Below are 19,639 nucleotides of genomic sequence, written 5' to 3'. Positions count from 1 at the left end.
TTTTTTATTGTATAGCACTTATGTAATAAAATGACCTTTTTTCAAGGAAATATACACTTGCTAACGTGGCAAACTGTTAACAATTGATGAGTCTGTGCAAAGAAATTCCATTGCACTGTTCTTAAAAACATCCCAAAAGTTTGAAATTGTTATAAACGGCAATTCAAAAAAGAAAAAGTAGGGGCTAGGCCGGTGGCGCAGCGGTTAAGTTCGCACATTCCCCTTTGGTGGCCCGAAGTTCGATGGTTCGTATCCCAGGTGCGGACATGGCACCGTTCATCAAGCCATGCTGTGGTAAGGCATCCCACATGTAAAGTAGAGGAAGACGGGCACGGGTGTTAGCTCAGGGCCAGCCTTCCTCAGCAAAAAGAGGAGGATTGGCAGCAGATGTTAGCTCAATAAAAAAGAAAAAGTAATACAATATACCAAATGAGACTTATTTCAATAATTCAAAGATGATTTAATATCAGAAAACCCATTAATATAACTCATCGCATTCGTAGACCATATGATTATCTCCAAAGATGCTGAAGAGGCCTTCAACAAAAGTCCACACTTATTCCTAATGAAAATACTCAATAGAATCAGAATTTATGAATACTTTCTTAATGACAAAACATCTATTCTTCATCTCAAAAGGTAACATTTTATCTCATGGATAAACATCAGAAGTATTTCTAAGGTCCAGAGAAAAGCAGCGATTCCATCGTCTCTATTCCTACTACTCTTATGTGCTTTCTTCTCTTTTCGGATTTGATTGGCTAATATTTTCAGAACTCTAAGAGGCAGAAGAACTGGAAAACGAGTAAAACTTCCTCTATTTGTATATGATGTGACGGTCATCCTGGAAAATCCAGTAGATCAATGTTAACAGCAACATACGCGCAGAGATACACGAATACACAGAATTCACTAAGGTAGAAGGATCTAAAATTAGAATAAAATCAATAAGCTTTACATTTGAAATAATAATCAGTCAGATGTTGTAACGGAAGAGAGAAGTGCCCTTAACAACAAAAAAGATGAATTCTTATAAACAAATGTAATAATAAATGTGTAAAACCTACAGGAAGGAAAGTTAGAAACACTCAAAGATTCAAAGTACACCTGAGCAAACGGAAAAGCAGCCTTTGTTCTTGGACAGAAAAAACTATCGTCATAAAGACAGCATCTGTCTAATTTTAACTTAATTTAATATATAATTTAATTGAATTTCTAAATCTATACTGATTATAATAAAAATACCAATACATTTTTTCCTGGATTCGGACAAGGCTTTTATCACTTGTATGAAAAAACAAACAGGAAAAAGTAGGAAAACAGAAAATGTCCACAAAGTCTTAAAGAAGAGAGGACAATGCAACCCCGCTATTAGGAATTTATCCTGAGTGACAGAAAGGAACTGCTTGCCCGTAGACGACTATTTGAGCAAACTTCAGTATGTCCACGCAACAGAGTGACAGTCAGCTCTGACAAAGAATGAAGACTCTCTCTAGAAACTACTGTTGCAGGATTTCCTGAATGTTTTATCAACTGTGAAGAGCAAGGTACATACGAAGTATGTTATCTTTTATAAAAGAAAGATTGTGAAATAGCATACATATGTTATAATATATAAATACATCTAATATCTGCATATTTATATACATGCACATATATACCTTATACATACTTACATGTTCACTTATTTTTGCAGAAAGAAACACAGGATGTTATACCAGAAACATATAAAACTTTTTTCCTCTGAAAATGGGCAGGAGCGAGAAGGGGTGATATCTGTGTGAGTAAGACTTTCTTGAGAATATCTTTTACATAGTTTTGAATTTTGAACCATAGTTTTAAATTTGGGAAATTTTGAATTTTATAAATGTTTTATGTATGGAAAATAAAATGATATCAAAGGATAAAAATCAAATGTGAAAATATCTATAGACAGAAGCAAATTAATCAAATTGTACTTCCAATTGATAAGATAACTACGAAGAGAAAAATGTTAACTTAAATAACTATTGAACACAGTACTCTAATCACGCATTCCTTCAGGAATATAGCTTAAAATTATAATTACATATTTTTAAAAACTTGAAAAGGAATATTGACCTTTACTTAGGAGGTTTGTAGATGGTGGTGGTATTTCTGTACAATTCTGAAGGTATTTTGCGCTTCGTAGAGTAGGAAAAATGTGTAATGTTGCTGAAAACTTGAGTTCTCTTTGTGAGAGAAGAGAAATGTAAATATGAAATCAATTTCCTATTGAACTGGAGGATATCAATATGAAATTAGAAGTTTGAGAAAAAAAAGTATTTCCTGATGATTTTCCCTAAAAGAAGTTGGAAGCAATAACAACCAGTTAGCGAGGAGAACACTATAGCCCTGATCTTGGCATCTAAGTACCATTTCCCACTAAAGAAAATCAGGGGTCCTGAATACAGATCTGGGACAGAGAAATTACAAAGCGAGCTTGGCATTTCTCTGTTTTCCAAAAAGTAAGATAGTACTCAAACCTCTTCTTTTCAGGAGAATGACAACTAATCAATATAGAAGGGATTATAAAATTACATAGCCATTTTGCAATCCCCAGGGCGATAACTGATACAGGCAAGAATCCTCAATGGATGCTAAATACCTGAGGCAAAAGTTGCTACAGATGATGCTATCTCATGGTCTCAAAGTGGAAGATATTTTACTGATTACAAAGGGAAATATGTGTTTGCTTTTATACACTTCCAACCACCAAAGAAGTATCTTTACACTAAAGACACCTGGCAGTCACCACCCTAATCAGGTGACCATCACTAGTAGGACAGCCTGACGCTATGTGCCTCCTGATACGTGGCAATAAGTAGTACATACATCCCCCATGTAACATTCTTGCCAAAATAGTGAACCTAAATCAGATCATGAAGAAATAATCAGAAAAATCCAGCACGTGAGATGTTCTACCAGACGTCTGGCCTGATTCTTCAAAAATGACATTGTCATGAAAGACCAAAAGTAATAACAACAATTTAGAAAATAAAAGGACAGACAGTATTATTTTAGACCAAAAAAGCCTAAAGAGACATAACAACCAGGTGGATGCTTATAAAAGGATCCAGGCATCTTGGGGGCAACTATGGAAATTTGAATGTTAACTCTGCCGTAGATTTCATCAAATCAATGTGAATTCTCTTACGTGTGATAATGGTACTGTGGTTGTGTAGATGAATGCTTGCTGTTATTCCTGGGGAGCAGTGTTTTTTACGTGTGGTATCAGAAAAAGAACAACAAAATGCAGTAGAGATGTTTTCAGACAAACAGAAACTGAGAGAACTCACTAGCAGAGCCTCGTTATAAGAAATAGTTCTCCAGGTAAAAAGAAAAGGACTCCAGATGGAAGGTCAGAGAGGCAGGAAGGAATGACGAGCTCTGAGCGAATCGAAATGAAGAACTGAGTATATCAAACAATAACAGTGATGTTTTGTGGCACTTAAAATGTATGGAGAATGCCCGACCTCAATAGCATTTGAGTTGAAATTGGTCAAAGGAGTTAATAGCATTCGACTGCATTTTCTGGAAAGCATGTAAAGTTACCAAACTGACATTAGATTTTGATAAGTCAAGGATGGAAGTTGTCATCTCTAAGGCAGGGTTTCTCAGCCTCGGCATATTCACATTTGGGGCCTTATGTTGTTTTATCGTGGGGGACTTTTCTGTGTCCTGTAAGATGTTTAGCGGCATCTGGCCTCTACTAACTAGTTACCACTAGCAACCCGTGATAGTTACTTTTGTGTGTCAGTTTGACTGGATCATGGGATTCTCAGGTATCTGGTTAAACATCATCTCTGGGTGTGTCTGTGAGGGTGTTTCCAGAAAAGATTAGCATTTGAGTCAGTAGACTGAGTGAAGTGGCTTGCGTCCTCAGCGTGGGTGGGCACCATGCAGTCTGTTGAGGGCCTGAACAGAGCAAGAGGGGGAGGGAGGGTTCCCTCGCTGTCTGCCGCCTGCCTGACCTGGGACCCCCGTCTTCTCCTGCCCTTGGCACTCCTGGTTCTCAGACCTTTACACCCACAGTGGAGTCCACAGGGTTGGCCCTTTGGCTCTCAGAACTTCAAATGACACCACCAGCATTCCCAGGTCTCTAGCTTGCAGACGGCAGATCATGGGACTTCTTAGCCTCCATATTTGTGTGAGTCAATATCTTATAGTAAATTATATATATATAAAAATGTCTCTAGATATTGTCAAACATCCCATGGGGTGGGGGGACTCTCCCCAGTTGAAAACCACTGCACTGTGGTAACGAAAAAAGGATAGTAAATGAGTACCTTCCAAAGTAGTAGAGGAAACACTGGAAAGATTCATAAAATATTCAACCCAAACTCAGAAAAGGAGCAAAGAATGGGTACGACTAACCAAAAGCACTTAGGAAGATGGTAAATTTAAACCCAAATATAATTACAGTACGATGTAAATGGATGAAACACTCCAATTAAAAGACAAAGACTGCCAGACCGAAAGACTGAAAGACCAAGGAGGGCCCCGTGACTTCCATAACGCCCTTGGGCTCACAGCTGCCCCTGCCCAGGGCACAAGCGCTGTACCTGGAGTTAGGACGCCAGAGGTCTCTGTCACAGTCAGCTGCGGGACCATTGGACAGGATGCTCACATGCTTTAAGTTGAATTACTTCACTAGGAAACGATGGCTTTGAGTTAGACCGCGATTTTCCTCAGGCATCAGAATCCACGTGCATCACAATCCACAGGTGAGCTTTTTTTTAAAAAACAAAGTCATGTCCTGTGCCCCTTCTCAGAACCAGCGAATGGAATTTTGAGGTTCCAGTGGTTGGGGGTCACAGGCATTCATGTTTTGAAAACTAAAGAATAAAGATAGGAGGAAGGAGCATGAGGAGGACGAGGAGGGTGAGAAGGAGAAGTGGGAGATGGAGCAGTCTTCCCAGCGTCCTTTGTTAATGTGTCCATGGATGGTTTAGGGTGCCGTTCGGCACAGGAAACGCAGGAAGATAAGAGTCAATGCTGTCTTTCATTTCCAGCTCTGTCTCATTTGCTAAGTCAGCATGCCTGCCCTGAGGCTGTGGATCATGCAGGTGGCCCATTAGTGTTTGGGGCCTTAGAAGGCAAAATTGCTTTTTCCAGTTCTCTTAGGTAGGGCTGCTTACAAGCAACAGAAACAGACTCATGCTAAGACTGAGGATACAGGCTCAAAAGGGCGCATTAGTTTCCTATTGCTGCTGTAACAAATAATAACAAATTCAGTGGCTTAAACAAAACAAATTATGATCCCACAGTTCTACAATCTGACACAGATCTCATGGGGCTAAACTCACAGTATCTGCAGCTACATTTCTTTCTGGAAGCCTAGAGGACAGATAGCCACGCTTTGTTGCCTTTTCCAGCTTCGAGTGCCACCCACACTCCCTGGCTCCGGGTCCCTTTCTCCAGCTTTATGAACGGTCAGGAATGCTGGCAGAGTCCTTCTTCTGTCCCATCTCTGACCCTTCTTTTATTGTCATCTCTTTCTCTGACCCAGCTGGGGAAGGTGTTCCTCTTTTAAGGACCCATGTGATCAGCTTAGGCACCCTGGACGATCTAGGCTAATCTCCTCACCTCACCCTTAACTACCCTTACCCTTACTCTGTACCCTTACTTCCAACAGCAGAGTCCCTCTGCCTCGTAAAGGAACATATTCATAGGTCTGGAGATTAGGGCATGGATGCCTTTGGGGGGGCCAATATTCTGCTTCCCACAAAGGGTGGCTGAGGGAGTCTGAGGTCCCCGAGCAGACCTCAGCGACAGCCTGTCTCTGACCTTGCACTGCTCTGCTTACCGAGTCCACGTCCCAGGACAGGGAGGTCCCTGGGCTGAGCCCTGAGACACGCCCAGCTTGGGCACCTTAGCTGAGCCCCATCAAGACTGCAGCCATGCGGGAGAAGCAATTCCTAACCCGCAAAATCAGGGTGCTGTTTTGTAAAGAAGGGGATAGGATGGTGGGCAGCTAAAAAAATAAAACACAAGTGTCACTACACCTGGCTGCGTCCCTGTTCCTGGGATGGAGACTCGCTTGGCCAGCAGGAGGAAACACGCAATAATCAGACCCGAGTCACCAGACTAAAACCCATCACGTGAACCTGAATGCAGGATTGGGCTCACACGTTTAGTTCTTTCCAGAAAGACAGGAAAGCACCTTAATCCATTACCTGTAAAGGTATACTGAGTTTTTAACCTTCAATGTATATTACTATGGTAAAGTATAACAAATTGCCTATGGTACACAAAAGCTTATAGGACACTATTATCCTTAATTAATGGGTAAATGCATGGCTTTTATCCAATGAAACTGATTTATTGTCTTCATTTTCAGATGTTCTGCTTCACGTTTCCACTGAAACCATCATGCGCCCATAGTAACCAGCAGACACCGTGCACGTGCGCGCTCCTTTATGACCTGAGCCTAATTAGTTTTTTATTGTCATCTTCCAACTCACGCTTAAACTGTACAAACAGGGGCAGCCTGACTCCCAATACCGATTAATAAGCCTCCAGCCCGGGTCCTGCAATAAATAGGAGTATTTACAGCGTGAGATCAGCATCTGGTGCCTGTTCTCCTCCCAGGTTCTCTTGGGCGGCGGCGGAGCACAGGACTCAGAGGGGGCAGGGGCATCGGGGATGAGCATCTGCTAGCCCCCCGCCTCCCTTGTCGTGACTGCGTCTCACCTGCCTGTCCTTCACCGCCTCTATTAGGCTTGGCTGGTTAAGTGAAAGGGAGAGAAACGAGCTGAAAGCTGGTGGGTGTTGGAGCTTCGAAGTCCATAGTTCCCGGCTAATTGCTGGTCCTAACAGGCACAATTAGCTGCTACAAGCCCTTTGAGATGGCCCAGGGCCTTTCTCAGGTAGCAGCCATCACCAGATAAAGGCTGAAATGCGCTCCACTTAGAGAGACACTTGCAGACAGGAGTGTCACAGCCTGCCAATTACACTCTCCCTGTACACAGTTACTTCCCAGAGAGATGAAGAACCCAGAGGAAGGCCCAGCATTAAAGGGATGTGGCGCAGGCTGCTTGCGGTCCCGGGAAGCCGAGCTGCACTATGGTGTGCTGGGGGTTGGCGGGGGGGCTGCTTCACAAATTAAACCTTTATCCTTGAGTCCATTAGAAGCTCCAGTTCATGGATATTCTCCCCCACCTGCAAACTTCCTGGCAAAACCACCATCCTGCGCCAGCCCCTTTTTTGTCTTGGGGAGGGACAAACAGACAAAAATTGGACATTTCACTACAAGATAAAGGCAGCTTGGTGCTGGGAAAAAGTGTTTAATTAGGAGTCAGGATCCCCCACCCTCCCCCCAAATTAAACAGCTCCCCACAGAGTCACATCCTTCGCAGAGGGTTAGGTTCTAAGATATCGGGTGAGATGAAAACCACATTTCAAGGGTTGTTTTGTCTGCATATATTACAAACCATAGAGCACAGTATACACGGATTGCTGTGGATAACACTTCAGCAATGTCTATGTGTAAATGCCAACGTGATTGTAAAGTATATAATAAAGACTACAAATAAAAATAGAAGTTTATTTTGTCTCATCAAACAAAAGGAAAGAATGAATGGTGTATAGAGTTGAATTTCTGTACACTAAACCACAAGCCATGCAACTTTGCTGTAGGATGTTAAAAATACGTAGGGTCCTCTCTAGGACTCAATTCCCCCATCTGCAAAGGAGGGAATTAGATGAGATGGTCTGTGATGTCACTGCCAGGGCTGATGTCCCATATCCTCTGCTCCAGGACAATGCACTCCCCTCGTGTGTGCTGCCGTCATCCCAAGTGGCTCCAAGCCCAGGCTTCCACTTGCTCTTCCAACTACGAGGCCCCTGGAGCTATGTGGTGGGGACAATGTCCACTTCCACTGCGGCTGTGATATGTCAGTACCTGCATTGATTGTGTCTGCAACCGATGGTGGCCGTGCACCAGCCACACAGAAAGGAACAGAAGTCCAGGGCTGGCGGAAGTCTGCACAATGAGCAATACCCCAAGGCCTGATATATGTGACAATGTGGGAGCAATTAGCAGGCAACTGAGCAGTTTCAGATGACCACTGTGGAAAGGGGTCGGTGCCATTAACTAAAGCCTCCCGGCTCTTTGCCTTCCACAGCCAGGTCTGCATCCAACTCAGCTTGAGAACACCCCTCCTCCAGATGGTTTCGTAAAGTTCCAACAAATAGTGAGCCTCTGGTATTCAGCAAAATCACTAGGGGGTAGGCTGTGGGGAGGAAGAGGAGCATCAGACACCAGTAGGCAATTGGGAAACCTAGGATTTGGTCCCATCTCTGCCATTTTCTTGCTGTGTGACATCCAGCAAGTCACTTAACCTTTCTGGGCCTCTCTTCCATGATTTCACAAATGAGAGGTCTGTGTTTCATTATATTATTGGTTCCTTCTAGCTTTCATATTTGAAGATTCTAAGATCTCTCACATGGTCTCCTGCAAATTATTGCACCTTTTAACCGGACAATGAGGGCCCCTCAGAAGGAAGAAAGGAGAAGGAGGGAGGGAGGTGAGCATTTATAGGATGTAAAACGATGGCATCACGCCACGGAAAGCAGCACTCTCAGCAAAGGCGTTCCTGGCCATTTGTGACCTGAGGCCCAAATCAGAGACACTCTGCCTCCACTCGGAAGGAGAGTCTCATTTCTCTCTGCAGGTGCCTGTTTAACTCGAACAGCTAGGCTTTTATGACTGCTTCAACCAACGACCAGCTGAGGTTTACCCACCTCAGCAAAGGGGTCAGGGGAGTTCACTGGGGAAAAGGACAGTCTTTCCAGAATGGCACTGGAATGACGGGATATCTACTGGGGAACAAAATGAACCCTGACCCTTTTCCTCATACAATAAACAAAAGGCAATTCAAAATGGATCATAGACCTGAATGTAAGTGCTAAAACCATAAAACTTCTAGAAAATAAAATAGGAAAAAAAATTTTGCGACCTTGGGCTAGACAAAGGTTTCTTAGATAGGACACAAAAGACATATACCATTAAAAAAAAAAGTGGTAAATTAGACTTCATCAAAATTAAAAACTTTTTCTCATTGAAAAATACCATTAAGAAAATAAAAAGGCAAGAATATATAAATAGACCTTACAACTCAATAATAAGACGATGTGAAAGACGGCCAAAAGGTTCAACAGATACTTCAACCAAGAAAATTTAAGGAAGTCAAATAAGCATATGAAAAGAAGTTCATATTCATTGGTTATTCAGGAAGTGCAAATTCACACCACAGGGAGGTACCACCATACATCCATTAAAATGGTTAACTTTACGAAGACTGACAATATTAAGTGTTAGTAAAGAGTTGGAAAAAATGTAAGTCTCACATATTGAGGGTGGGAAAGCAAAATGGTTCAACCACTTGGAAAACAATTTGGCAGTCTATTGTAAAATTAAACATACATCTACCTTACAATCCAGCAACCCCACTCTTAGGTATTTACTTACCCAAGAGAAATGAAAACATATGTTCACGCAGAGTGTACACAAATGTTCTTAGTAGCTTTATTCATGCTAGCCGAACATTGAAAATGACACAGATATCCACCAGCCGTGAGTGGATACACAAATTGTGGTATATCCACACAGTGGAATAATACTCAGCAATAAAAGAGAAAGAAAGAAGTTCTGACACGTGCCACGATGGGGATGAACCCAAAAGCATCATGCTAAGTGAGAGAAGTCAGACAGAAAACACTGATGAGGATCCAGGCTGCCCCGGGGAGAGAAGCCCAAGGCGTCCTGCCCTGCATACTCATCTATATCATCCTCCGGGAAGCACAGGACGTCCTGACCTGACCCAATCTGATTCCTATCCAAAGTTATAGGACCACCCAATAGCCAGACCCCACCCGCACTGATACCATTTTAATGACTTTTTTTACATGATCTTTCCTTTGTCTCTCACATACCTATGCCTTAAATTTAGCCTTACCCTCAACTGATGTTGGCAGCTCTTAAAGCCCATGGGTCTTGTCCCCATGCCTGCAGCTCTTACTGCCCATGGTTCCTGTCCCATGCTATTCTCTGAATAAAAGAGCACTACTGCCAGACCTTGAGAGTCCAAGAAACCTTTCTTTCGACTCTTCAACTCACCGAGCCCGCATCAACACCACATACTCTCCGATTTCATTTACATGAAATCCTACAGCTCGGCAGTTGTGCAGGGCTGGGGGAAGGGAGGTATTAACTGTAAGGGTAAAATCCCAAGGGAATTTTGAGGGTGAAAGTAGTTTTAAAAGTCTTTGTTGTGGTGGTTCCATGACTGTATATCTGTACAAAAACTCAGGAACCCTTACATTTAAAATGGGTAAATTTTACAGTATGTTATATCTCAATCAAAGTGCCAAAAAAAAGTGCATCTGAGCATGACGAAAATATCTATCTACAGAGTGCCAGGGGCTGGGTTTGTCATGGTGGGGTGCTGGCCTTCTTACTGGGGTCAACTTGCAGCAGCCGTGAGGGGCAGGGCTCCTGAACTCCGGGTGTGACAGCATCATAGCCAGGGATGCTGGGACGAAAACAGCCTGATGGCTGTTTCTCCCACCTGATGGATTCCTGCTCAAAATGCCACTGCCATTGGATTCAAAGTTCTTCCATAAAACTTAGTGTCGGAGGTGAAACTCTGGGGAGTGGGGTGTTGGGAGACAAGACGGACTGGGAGATAGCTCAACCACCACCCTCAACGTGACCAGATGCCTGGGAGTGGGAGGAGAGCGACAGCCGGTGGAGGGAGACGGTGCTGGTGGTGTCTTCAGACAAGTGGCCACATCTCTTTTAGGGAGAAGGATGTTAATATCGGATGTTTTGTCCTTTGTCTTGCCGCGAGGTACATTCATATTAACTCTCCAAAATAATTTCAGGAAAGCCAGTGTGCAGAAGGTCCTAAGTGAGTACTTGGTTGTGGAAATTAAGGGTATGCACTGGGCACCTGGGTCAGAGGGATGCCGAGCTGTCAGAGGGGCTGCCACATGAAGCTGAAAAAGCCCAGAAGAAGCGGCCAGCTGGAGTCACCACCCCTGGGCCCCCAGGCTTGTGCCTTGCCCAGGCGGCCGAGAGGGTGATCTACGATGAGCATCGTTCTGTGGAAGGAGACACTTAGAAGCAGAAGGGACCACGCGGGCAAAAGCACTCTCTCTGCCTCTCTAGGGCTGACAGGTCCTGTTTCAGCTTCCATCTGTCCCTGCCACTAATGGTTTTTGTCTCCTTCGAAATCCATGTGGTGGAAGAGGGTCAAGCCACAGTCTAGATGGTCTCAGAGCTCCAGAGCCACCACCTGTCAACCGGAAGCTCAGGTCCAGATTTTAAACTCTCAGGAGAAAGACGGTGGCAAGCCCACTGGGGTTAGCACATGCCCTTGGTCCAATCCACAGCGCCCTGGCTGGGAAGCCAGGTCTCAGTCCTCCAGCAGAGCCCTCGGGGCATGGACAGTTTGGGGGTGGGGAGTTCCCAAGGGGTCTATGCTAGCCCATGCCTCCACCTCCCCAGGCTGCAGCCTGCCCACCTGGGCAATGACTGCTTCCTCCAGCATCCTTTTAAAGCTCCACAACAATGGAATTCTGTGACTCTGTGTATCTCCTCTGGTCCCCAGAAGTGGCTAGTTTTGTCTGTTAATGATCTAAGGACCTCAGAGAGTGTGCTTGCCAGGAAGGAGCTGCCACAAGGGGGAAGAGTTGGCGAACCCAGCTGTCCAGACCTGAAGATATTTTAAGACTCTGTTTCTCCTTCCATAGTCTGTGAGGGGCATGTTCCAGGGGTGATTGCTGGCAGGAAGCTGCTCCTTCCAGTCTTTCCTAGCAGCCCCCCACCCCGCCCCTCCACCTTGCAGTGTGCAGATTTCTACTTAAAATCACAGGGAGAGTTCTCCTAAAGGAGGCTGTTCCAGCACAGCGCTCCACCTGAGAATGGCATTGCACTGACAACCATGACAGACCGTGGGTGGGATTTCCATTCCCTTCCCTCAAGCTTCAGTCAAGAGAAGCCCTAGGAGATGCAAACAAGGACTTGCTTCCAGATCCTCGGTGTCCTCCTCCACAGAACGTGTGTGCCTGCCTTGTCTGCCGCCCGAGAGCAAAGAGAGGACCCATGTGAAAACCCATGCTGAACAGTGGTCGAAATCCAGAACGTGTTCCTTGATGTGAATTTCAGTGGCCAGGCTGAGCTACGCTCCCAGGAGGCGGGGCCTGGGGCCAATAGCTGACTCATCCCCATCTTTCTCCAAAAGATCAGAACAGAGCTTCTTGAACCTCTCAGATTAGCTGAGGACACAGAAAAAGCTGCATCTTCTCCTGGCCAAGGTATGAATTTAACTTTGGGGGGTGTGTGTGGCGGGGGGAGGCGGTGTTCTTCCCATGCAACTTTGGAGCAAGTGCAGCAAAATGGCATTTCCTTTGACAAGCAAGGTCGAGGTGGGGGTTGCGGAGGTGCTCAGGGGTCCTTGTTAGCTTGTCCCCAGAGCCAGAGGAGGCCCACCATTCTGGCACCTGAGGAGCAGGAAGAGGGACAGGATACCATCGGTGTCAGTAGGCCATGCGCATTTATAGTCCAATCTAGGACCAGTTACACTATTGGCAGGGCCCAGTGCAAAATGAGAATGCAGAACTCTTTGTTCAAAGATTATGAAGAATTTCAAGATGGTGACAGCAGGAGAATAAACCAAGAGTGGGGTCCTAGTGAGACTGCAGAGGTGACACACCCACGAAGCTGGCCCTGATTAGATCTCATTGATTTACACCCAATTCATGCACGAATTTCCTCTTCAGCCCTTGCCTCAGCACCCTTGCCATGGTCATCCCTGCCTTACCCTGTCTCCTGGCCATATCACTGTTGCCTCCCTCTTGATGTCTAGCTCTGTGTCATGCACTCAGGAAGGACATTATAACTGCTGGCTGAGTGGGCCTGAGATATTTAACATTTGCCTAAATACTAGAATGGTTCATCTAATGAAATCTCCACGTTTGCTTTCATGCCATGGTTCCTCAGCAAACGCTGGTCAAGAGCTGCGGCCTGATAGGTATTTGCTTCCATCCCATAGTAGACATTCCTTCACACTGACTCATGGGGCATGGCGCGGTTGAGGGGTTCACATCAGAGCACCCTGCAAAAGTTCCACCCCGAGGTTTTCCTGAGCTTCCCTGTGACAAGCTGCCCTCCACAATGGCCCCAGAGGACCTGCTGCCTGAACTTCTGCTCCCAGAAGATAAGTGAGCCAAACCCAGCCCAGGCCAGGACCTGCACAACAGAAGTCACGAGAGCGAGGACTAGTGTCAGGTGGCAAGAGTGTCCAGGAGCAGAGCCATGTGACATCAGATTAGGACACTCTCTCCAACAGCCAGGCTGTCCATAGGAGGAGAGGAGAGGGTGACACCCTTAGGGACAGCAAGGAAGGCACTTCTGGGCTGGGAGAGCAGTGGCATTGGATCAGTGGTTTGCCAGTTTAGCCTTTCTCCTCACCCCGCACTTCCTCGTGGTCGACATATATTGCCAGGCCCTGCTCTAAAAACACTATATGGGTGATGACAACAACCCCAGGAGATATATACTACTTTTCCTCCTTTTGTAAGAAAAGCAACAGAGGCTCAGAGCACTGGTGGAGCCCAGATGTGAAACTGGTGTTGTAAGAGCAAGCTTGCTTTATTACTCTACTCCCCACCCACGTCCAATCCAGGGAAAAGTTTTAAAAACAAAAATGCCCAGGCTGCTTGTCCATAGATTCTGACAAATTTGGTCTAGTAGCCTATGCACACTGCAAACCTGCCCCAGGCTCGAGGGTTAGTGTTGGGAGTGGCAAGGCTGGAGAGCCTCAGAGGTCCCCCCCAGTCCCGAGATTCCCTGATGCTCTGAGTCCACCTTTTGTACAAAGGATGCTTCATTCGTGCTTTGCAGTGCGGCTCAAATTCCACTTCCCTCTTCCACTCTCAGAGCCAGATCTAATCACAGGGCCATTTCCCCCTGTCTTTTGTGGCTCACAAAGAATAAAATTAGCCAAATGGATAAAAGCTTGTTGTAGGCATATGTAGAGCACTTCAAAGTCTATTTATCAAAAGACTGACCACTGCGTTTATAGCATGGAAGCTCCAAGTGCACAATGACTCCGTCATTTAATTTTGAGGAGAAAAAACATTCAACAGAGAGATGCAAAGTCATAGCCAGCAACTGGAGAGTTTTTGCACTGGACATGTTTCTCTTTGCAGAGACAGCCAAGTTCAACGTCGTCCACCCTGCGGGATGCTCTCCTCCCACCCTCAAGTGCCTGATCCTGAAAGGGAAGAACAGTTTGGCTGTGTTAGATGTTGCCTTGTCTCTCAGCACCCCAGCTCCTCGGTCTCACCAGGTTGGGTCACGTGACCTGAGTCCAGGAAATACCCCTCCCCACCAGATGCCATTCCTCACTGGTCACCTCTCTGCTGTCATCACTCCCCATACCTAGAGTGTGGTCAAAGGCAAATGGCGCCAGCAGCAGTGGACACAGAGCTGCTGGGAGGCAGCAAGCCGGTGCTCACCTTTCAGAACACATGTTCATTCGATCCATCAGTCAAAAAATGTTGGTTGAGCCCCTACTTTTCCAAAAGTTGCCCTATTCTCTGTGGGTTCTACCCACTGAATTCCGTTTCATGCTAGTGTTTCCAATGGAGCAGCAGCACATTAGGCTCCATAATCCCAACGTGATGTTTCCATTTGCACCCACTGAGGCATCTCTGTGGCAATATTCCCTTTCTGTGCATTATTTCTGGGTACCCAGAGCTGCCACGCAACTCCTGCCTCCGTCGGAGCGCAACCATGCTGACCACTGGCTGCCTCTTTCACACGCAGCCAGCGGAGTTCCTGTACCTTAGGGTGGGCGCTTCCGGGACGGCCCTCTGCAGGACATCACATCTGTTGACTCTGCTTTCCCAACGCCTCAGTACTTGGCCAGACACCTCCAAACCAGCTAGACGCTGGGGACACATTCAATAATGGACTTCTGACGGGTGACACTGAGACAAGCTCCCTTTCTCCTATCATCTTCACATCTTCCAGATACGGGAATTTACACACACACACGCACACAAGTACACTAGGTGAGGGTGTCACCACACAGTACCTTTCCTTCCCCAAAGCCGATTCAACAAGTCTTCCTGTTAAATCTGGAAGTAGGGCTGAGTGCTGGCTGCATGCCAAGAAGTGAAGCACATACGAGGAACGTGTGAGACACGATTTCTGCCTCGTGGCAGCCCATAAGCTGCGCCACCAGACTTGAGAGACTGCCGGCCATGGCAGCCAGCAGCCCCGCCCCCACCAGTTCCAGGAAATGGCCTGGCTCAGGAATCCCTCCGCCCCGACACTGAATGATCCTGTCCCTCTTGAAAAGTGTCCCAACTGCAGCCAACCGCCAAACGTCCTGAAGACCAATTAGCAAGTCTCCGCGCTCCCAAAGCCCCACCTTAACGGAGCCGCTGCCAATCCGAGAAGCTCTGTATTTCCTTTTTCCTCTGAAATGTACTCTCCTTTCTAACGCCCTTGAACCCTTGCCCACAAAAGTGACGCAGATGGGTTCCCTTGCTGTACAGTTATGAATAAACAGATGGTTAATTTTGTCTCAGACTTAGTTCTGCCTTTGTTGGACTTAACTCCTAAATGACACGACCATAGAGCAGAAGGAGTCAAGATAGAAAGGGGTCCTGTAGGTGTTAGAGAAAGGCAGGAGAGGATGGGCTGGGACAGCGTCCAGGGGTTTCTCAGAGGAAGTCAGAGTGAAGGAGGCCTTGCAGTCGGAGTTGGGTAGACCAGCAGGGGACAATGAAAAAGGATGGATGGGGAGGAAGGCAGAGGGTGTTTCTGCGAAGAAGAGCCAGGGCAGAGGTGAATGAGGGCGGTACTGCATTCCTTCCCATGGGGAATATGCTTCTGAAATGTAAACCCCAAGTCAGGAGAATTCACAAACAACTGAGTAAGATATCCTGGGGAAAGGGCATTAGCAGACCAAGCGCTTAAACGAGATCGTGGAGGCCCTCGTGTTAAGTATTTCTGGCGGTACCTAAATAAAGTCAGGGCAGTTATACTTTTCCCATCTTCAGTCAGTGATGGTGGGTGCCGGACAATCCCATGCCGTTTACAAGCTTTACTCTCTGGAATATTTTCTGAATCTCTCATCTTTAAATTATCAAGAGGTGCTTGCGTGTGTTTTATGTTGCTTTACTTTCAGTCAAATGCTTTCATTCAATCGATTGATTGATCAGTCAACAAATGCATACTGAGTACTCACCATGTGCTAAGCACTGCTCTAGGCCTGGGCTTGTAGCAGTGTTAAAAAAAGGATGCTGTGCTCATGAAATTGACGTTCTAGTGGGGAGACTGATACCTTCTCCTCTTTGTTCCTTTTCTGCTTTCTCGCTCCTAGCATTCCTACTAGGTCCTTCTTCCAGTGCCTCTGGCAGGATGTTTCATGCTAGCTGGTTCTCGGTCAAGTCCCTCTGTGGCATCATATGCACAAGTACCACAAAATGGCATATCATAAATCTGCTTCTGCCAGAAAAGAATCCAGGCATGTGGGTGTGGTCATAGCGTGGACTTCTACAAAAAGAGTGGGGAAAGAGGTCTAGGACGTGGGGCTTAGAGGCGTGCTGGGCAAGCGATGCACACTGGAGTGTCAGGAGCTTAGGACTTCCCAGGACTTGTGAATTTAAAGGAGGATTCAGAGGACACAACTCCAGGCACTAGAATGAGGCTGTGATGCATCCACTCGTTTAGCCAACATTTAGTTAGAGCTGCTAAGTGGCAGGTGCTGTGCTGGGTACTGGGCCTGGGAAAGCAAGAGTAAGCAAGACAGAGGAGGTGCTTGAACATTTTGCATCCAGCGGTGGAGACAAGTTAGCAAGCAATCACATGTAAGGGTGATGAGTGCCATGACACACAAAAACTAGAGACTCTAGAAAATTCCACAGGGGCATCTGCCCTGGTCTAGGTGAGGAGGTTTGAGTGAGGCTCCAACAAAGAAGAGACCTTTAAATCCAGCTCTGAAGCACATACAAAGGGCACTCAACATGCCTTGTATGTTTGCAAGAAATTCCATGTAACGTCAGAGTTCTTGAGGATAAACACTAGATGCTGACTCTGGGTAACTTCAGAGGAAAAGGAGTTTATTAGAAGCACATTAGATAGCTTATCGAAGGACAAAAGGCTGAGGAATCAGGTGGGAGCCAAAGGAAGCTGGACTGCCAAGAGCCCAGTCAAGCTTACACCATAGGAATGGCTCATTAGGACATTGGCACCAATGCCGCCATCACTGGGCACCCGATTGGTCCATCTGAGTCACGTGATCTTAAGTAAGGGGGCCAGCAAGCAAGGAAAGGGACCATCTACGTCCCTTTGGGTGTAGATTCACCCTGGGGGATTCCCCCATATCAAAGTGAACTATTCAGATGATATGCAACCAGCACATGACAATGCCGCTACATTCTGTGTAGCTGGAGCACAGCGTGTAAGAGGAAGGTGGCGAACCCCCATTGGTAATTAGACACCAGTAAGTCAAGGCCTTTCAAAAACAGGTTAAGGAGTTTGGGCCTTATCCTTGAGGGATAGTAGTGGCCTGAGGTAGAACAGTGGTGGTGGAGCTGGAGAGATGCCCAGGGATCTGACAGGTCCTTAGGAAAGAGGATCAGTGTGAGGGAGAGGAAAGGCTTCAGAATGACCCTTGGGCCACTGTTTGGACTACAGGGTGCTTGTGATACACTCCATGGGTATAGGGACTCCTGGAGAGCAACAGTTTGGGGGACAATGGGGAGGGGCAGAGCCGAATGTCTGTGGGGCATCTGAGGGTCCTTGCCCAGTGGGGCTCAGGAGAGACAACTGAGCTAGAGAGGGCAAGCAGGGGTCAGCTGCCAGGGAACGGGGAGGTCAAGGTCCTAAAGGACATCATATTTACATATTCGGCAGAGGAAGAGGCACTAAGGGGGACTTGCCCTGGGGGTGGGCTATGAAAGCAGATGGATTGGTTTTGGAAGAGGGCAAACAGGTCGCCAGGGCCAAGGGTGTGTAGAGGTGAGTTGACATCAGTGACAGTTGGGTTTAGTGACAGGAAATGCATGGTACAAGCAGCTTCAGAAAAGAGAAGCAGGGAGAGTCGGACCACTGTGGATTTAGAGGGGAGAAACAGCACGTGTGCACATAGCTCTCCCACCCAAGAAATCTGGCAGCAAGGGTGAACTTGTAGAGAGCAACAGCTGGAGGTGGCTGTGAGGTTGAGAAAGAATTCCTTCTTAAATACGAGAGGCTGGAGCACATTGAAGTGCTGGCAGAAAGGAAGCGGGGTAACCTACGTTTATTTTATGCTTGTGACGTGCTGGCCGTTACTGCGCGTCTCTTTATATGTATCATCTCTTTTACTCTTGAAAACAAGGGCATTAGGTGGAAACTATTATTATCTCCATTTCACAGATGGGGACACAGGCACAGGGAGGCTGGAGGCCACCCCAAGTTTACAGGCGGTCTGGCTCTGAGACAGAGCATCTAAACATCATGCTGAAGATGACCCACAAGGAAGAGAGCAGTCTGAGATGGAGCAGAGGGTGGAGATTCTGAGGGCCCCGGAGGAGGCAAAGGGCGGGGACCCCACACCCAGCTGGAGGGATTAGCTTGGACGGAGGAGCCCCTCTCCTCCTTGACACGCAAGGGAAGACAAAAGGATGGGTTTTGGCAAAGTAGAGTGGCAGGTGAGGTGACAGGGCTTCAGGTGTGGTCCAGCCTGGTGGCTTTGGTTTTGTCCTTAAAGTAAGAGTCTAGATCATCTGCTGAGAAGGAAGGGCAAGACGAGGAGGTGGTTCATGGATTTGGGGAGGATGGAATCAGGAATGATTGTCAACCAGCAAAATCTAGGAAGACCGTGGGCAATTTGGAGGCTGTGGTCTGGCTGGCTGAATCCCCTTTGGGGGTGACATCTCAGATGTCCCCTCTCCTTGCCTGTTGCTTCCATCCACAGAGTGCCTCATCTTTGGTCCTTCAGCAGGTTTGCCGGGGGCACCAGGGAAGAGGTTTGGTTCAGAAGAGCCATCCTGGGAGGCAGCTCAGAGACCAGGGTTTTGCAGATTTGTGGCTGGAGGAGTGTGGGAAGGAGAAAAGAGTTCACCCGGGAAGGGACCGGCTGGGAATTGTGCCCGATAAACTGTTCTTCCCTAGGGTGAGGTCACACCTGATGGATGGCAGAAGGTGAATTTCCCTTTGGTTTGTTTTAAATTTTCTATTTTATGAGATTCTTGATCAGTGGATGAGCCTAAGGTCCCTGTCACAGACACGTCCATGGCCTCTTCTCCACTCCCTTCCGGGTGCCTCTTCCTTCCCAGAACCTGCATCAGTTCACACCACCAGCGGGGCTGGTGGCACAGCAGCACCCATCACCAGTGTCTTCTCAGGACCCTGTCCTGGTCCACCCTGCTGGACCGACACATAACTCGGGCTACCCTGATTTCTTCCACACATCCTTCGGCTCGTCTTGCTATTTTTGAAAACTAGAGAAGGAGACCAGGATTGTTGGGGAATCTGTGTGGAGTTGGGCAAACCCAGCCATATTTTGGATTTTTTGCCTGCTTAAAAAATATTTTTCATTGTTTTGAGTTTGAT

General features: G+C 46.6%; 1 long non-coding RNA gene across 1 annotated transcript; it reads right to left on the bottom strand.

Annotated features, from left to right (window-relative positions):
- Positions 1-7,547: 7,547 nt before the first annotated feature.
- Positions 7,548-15,370, bottom strand: LOC111775474 (uncharacterized). The gene is made up of 2 exons (XR_002811180.2): positions 15,129-15,370; positions 7,548-14,303 (listed from the first exon to the last, which is right to left on the bottom strand). It is a non-coding gene; the product is annotated as an uncharacterized lncRNA (long non-coding RNA).
- Between the last annotated feature and the right edge of the window lie 4,269 nt (positions 15,371-19,639).

The sequence above is a fragment of the Equus caballus genome, chromosome 10, assembly GCF_041296265.1.
Source record: "Equus caballus isolate H_3958 breed thoroughbred chromosome 10, TB-T2T, whole genome shotgun sequence".
NCBI classification, from domain to species: domain Eukaryota; kingdom Metazoa; phylum Chordata; class Mammalia; order Perissodactyla; family Equidae; genus Equus; species Equus caballus.
This window is presented reverse-complemented; position numbering and strand designations above follow the sequence as displayed.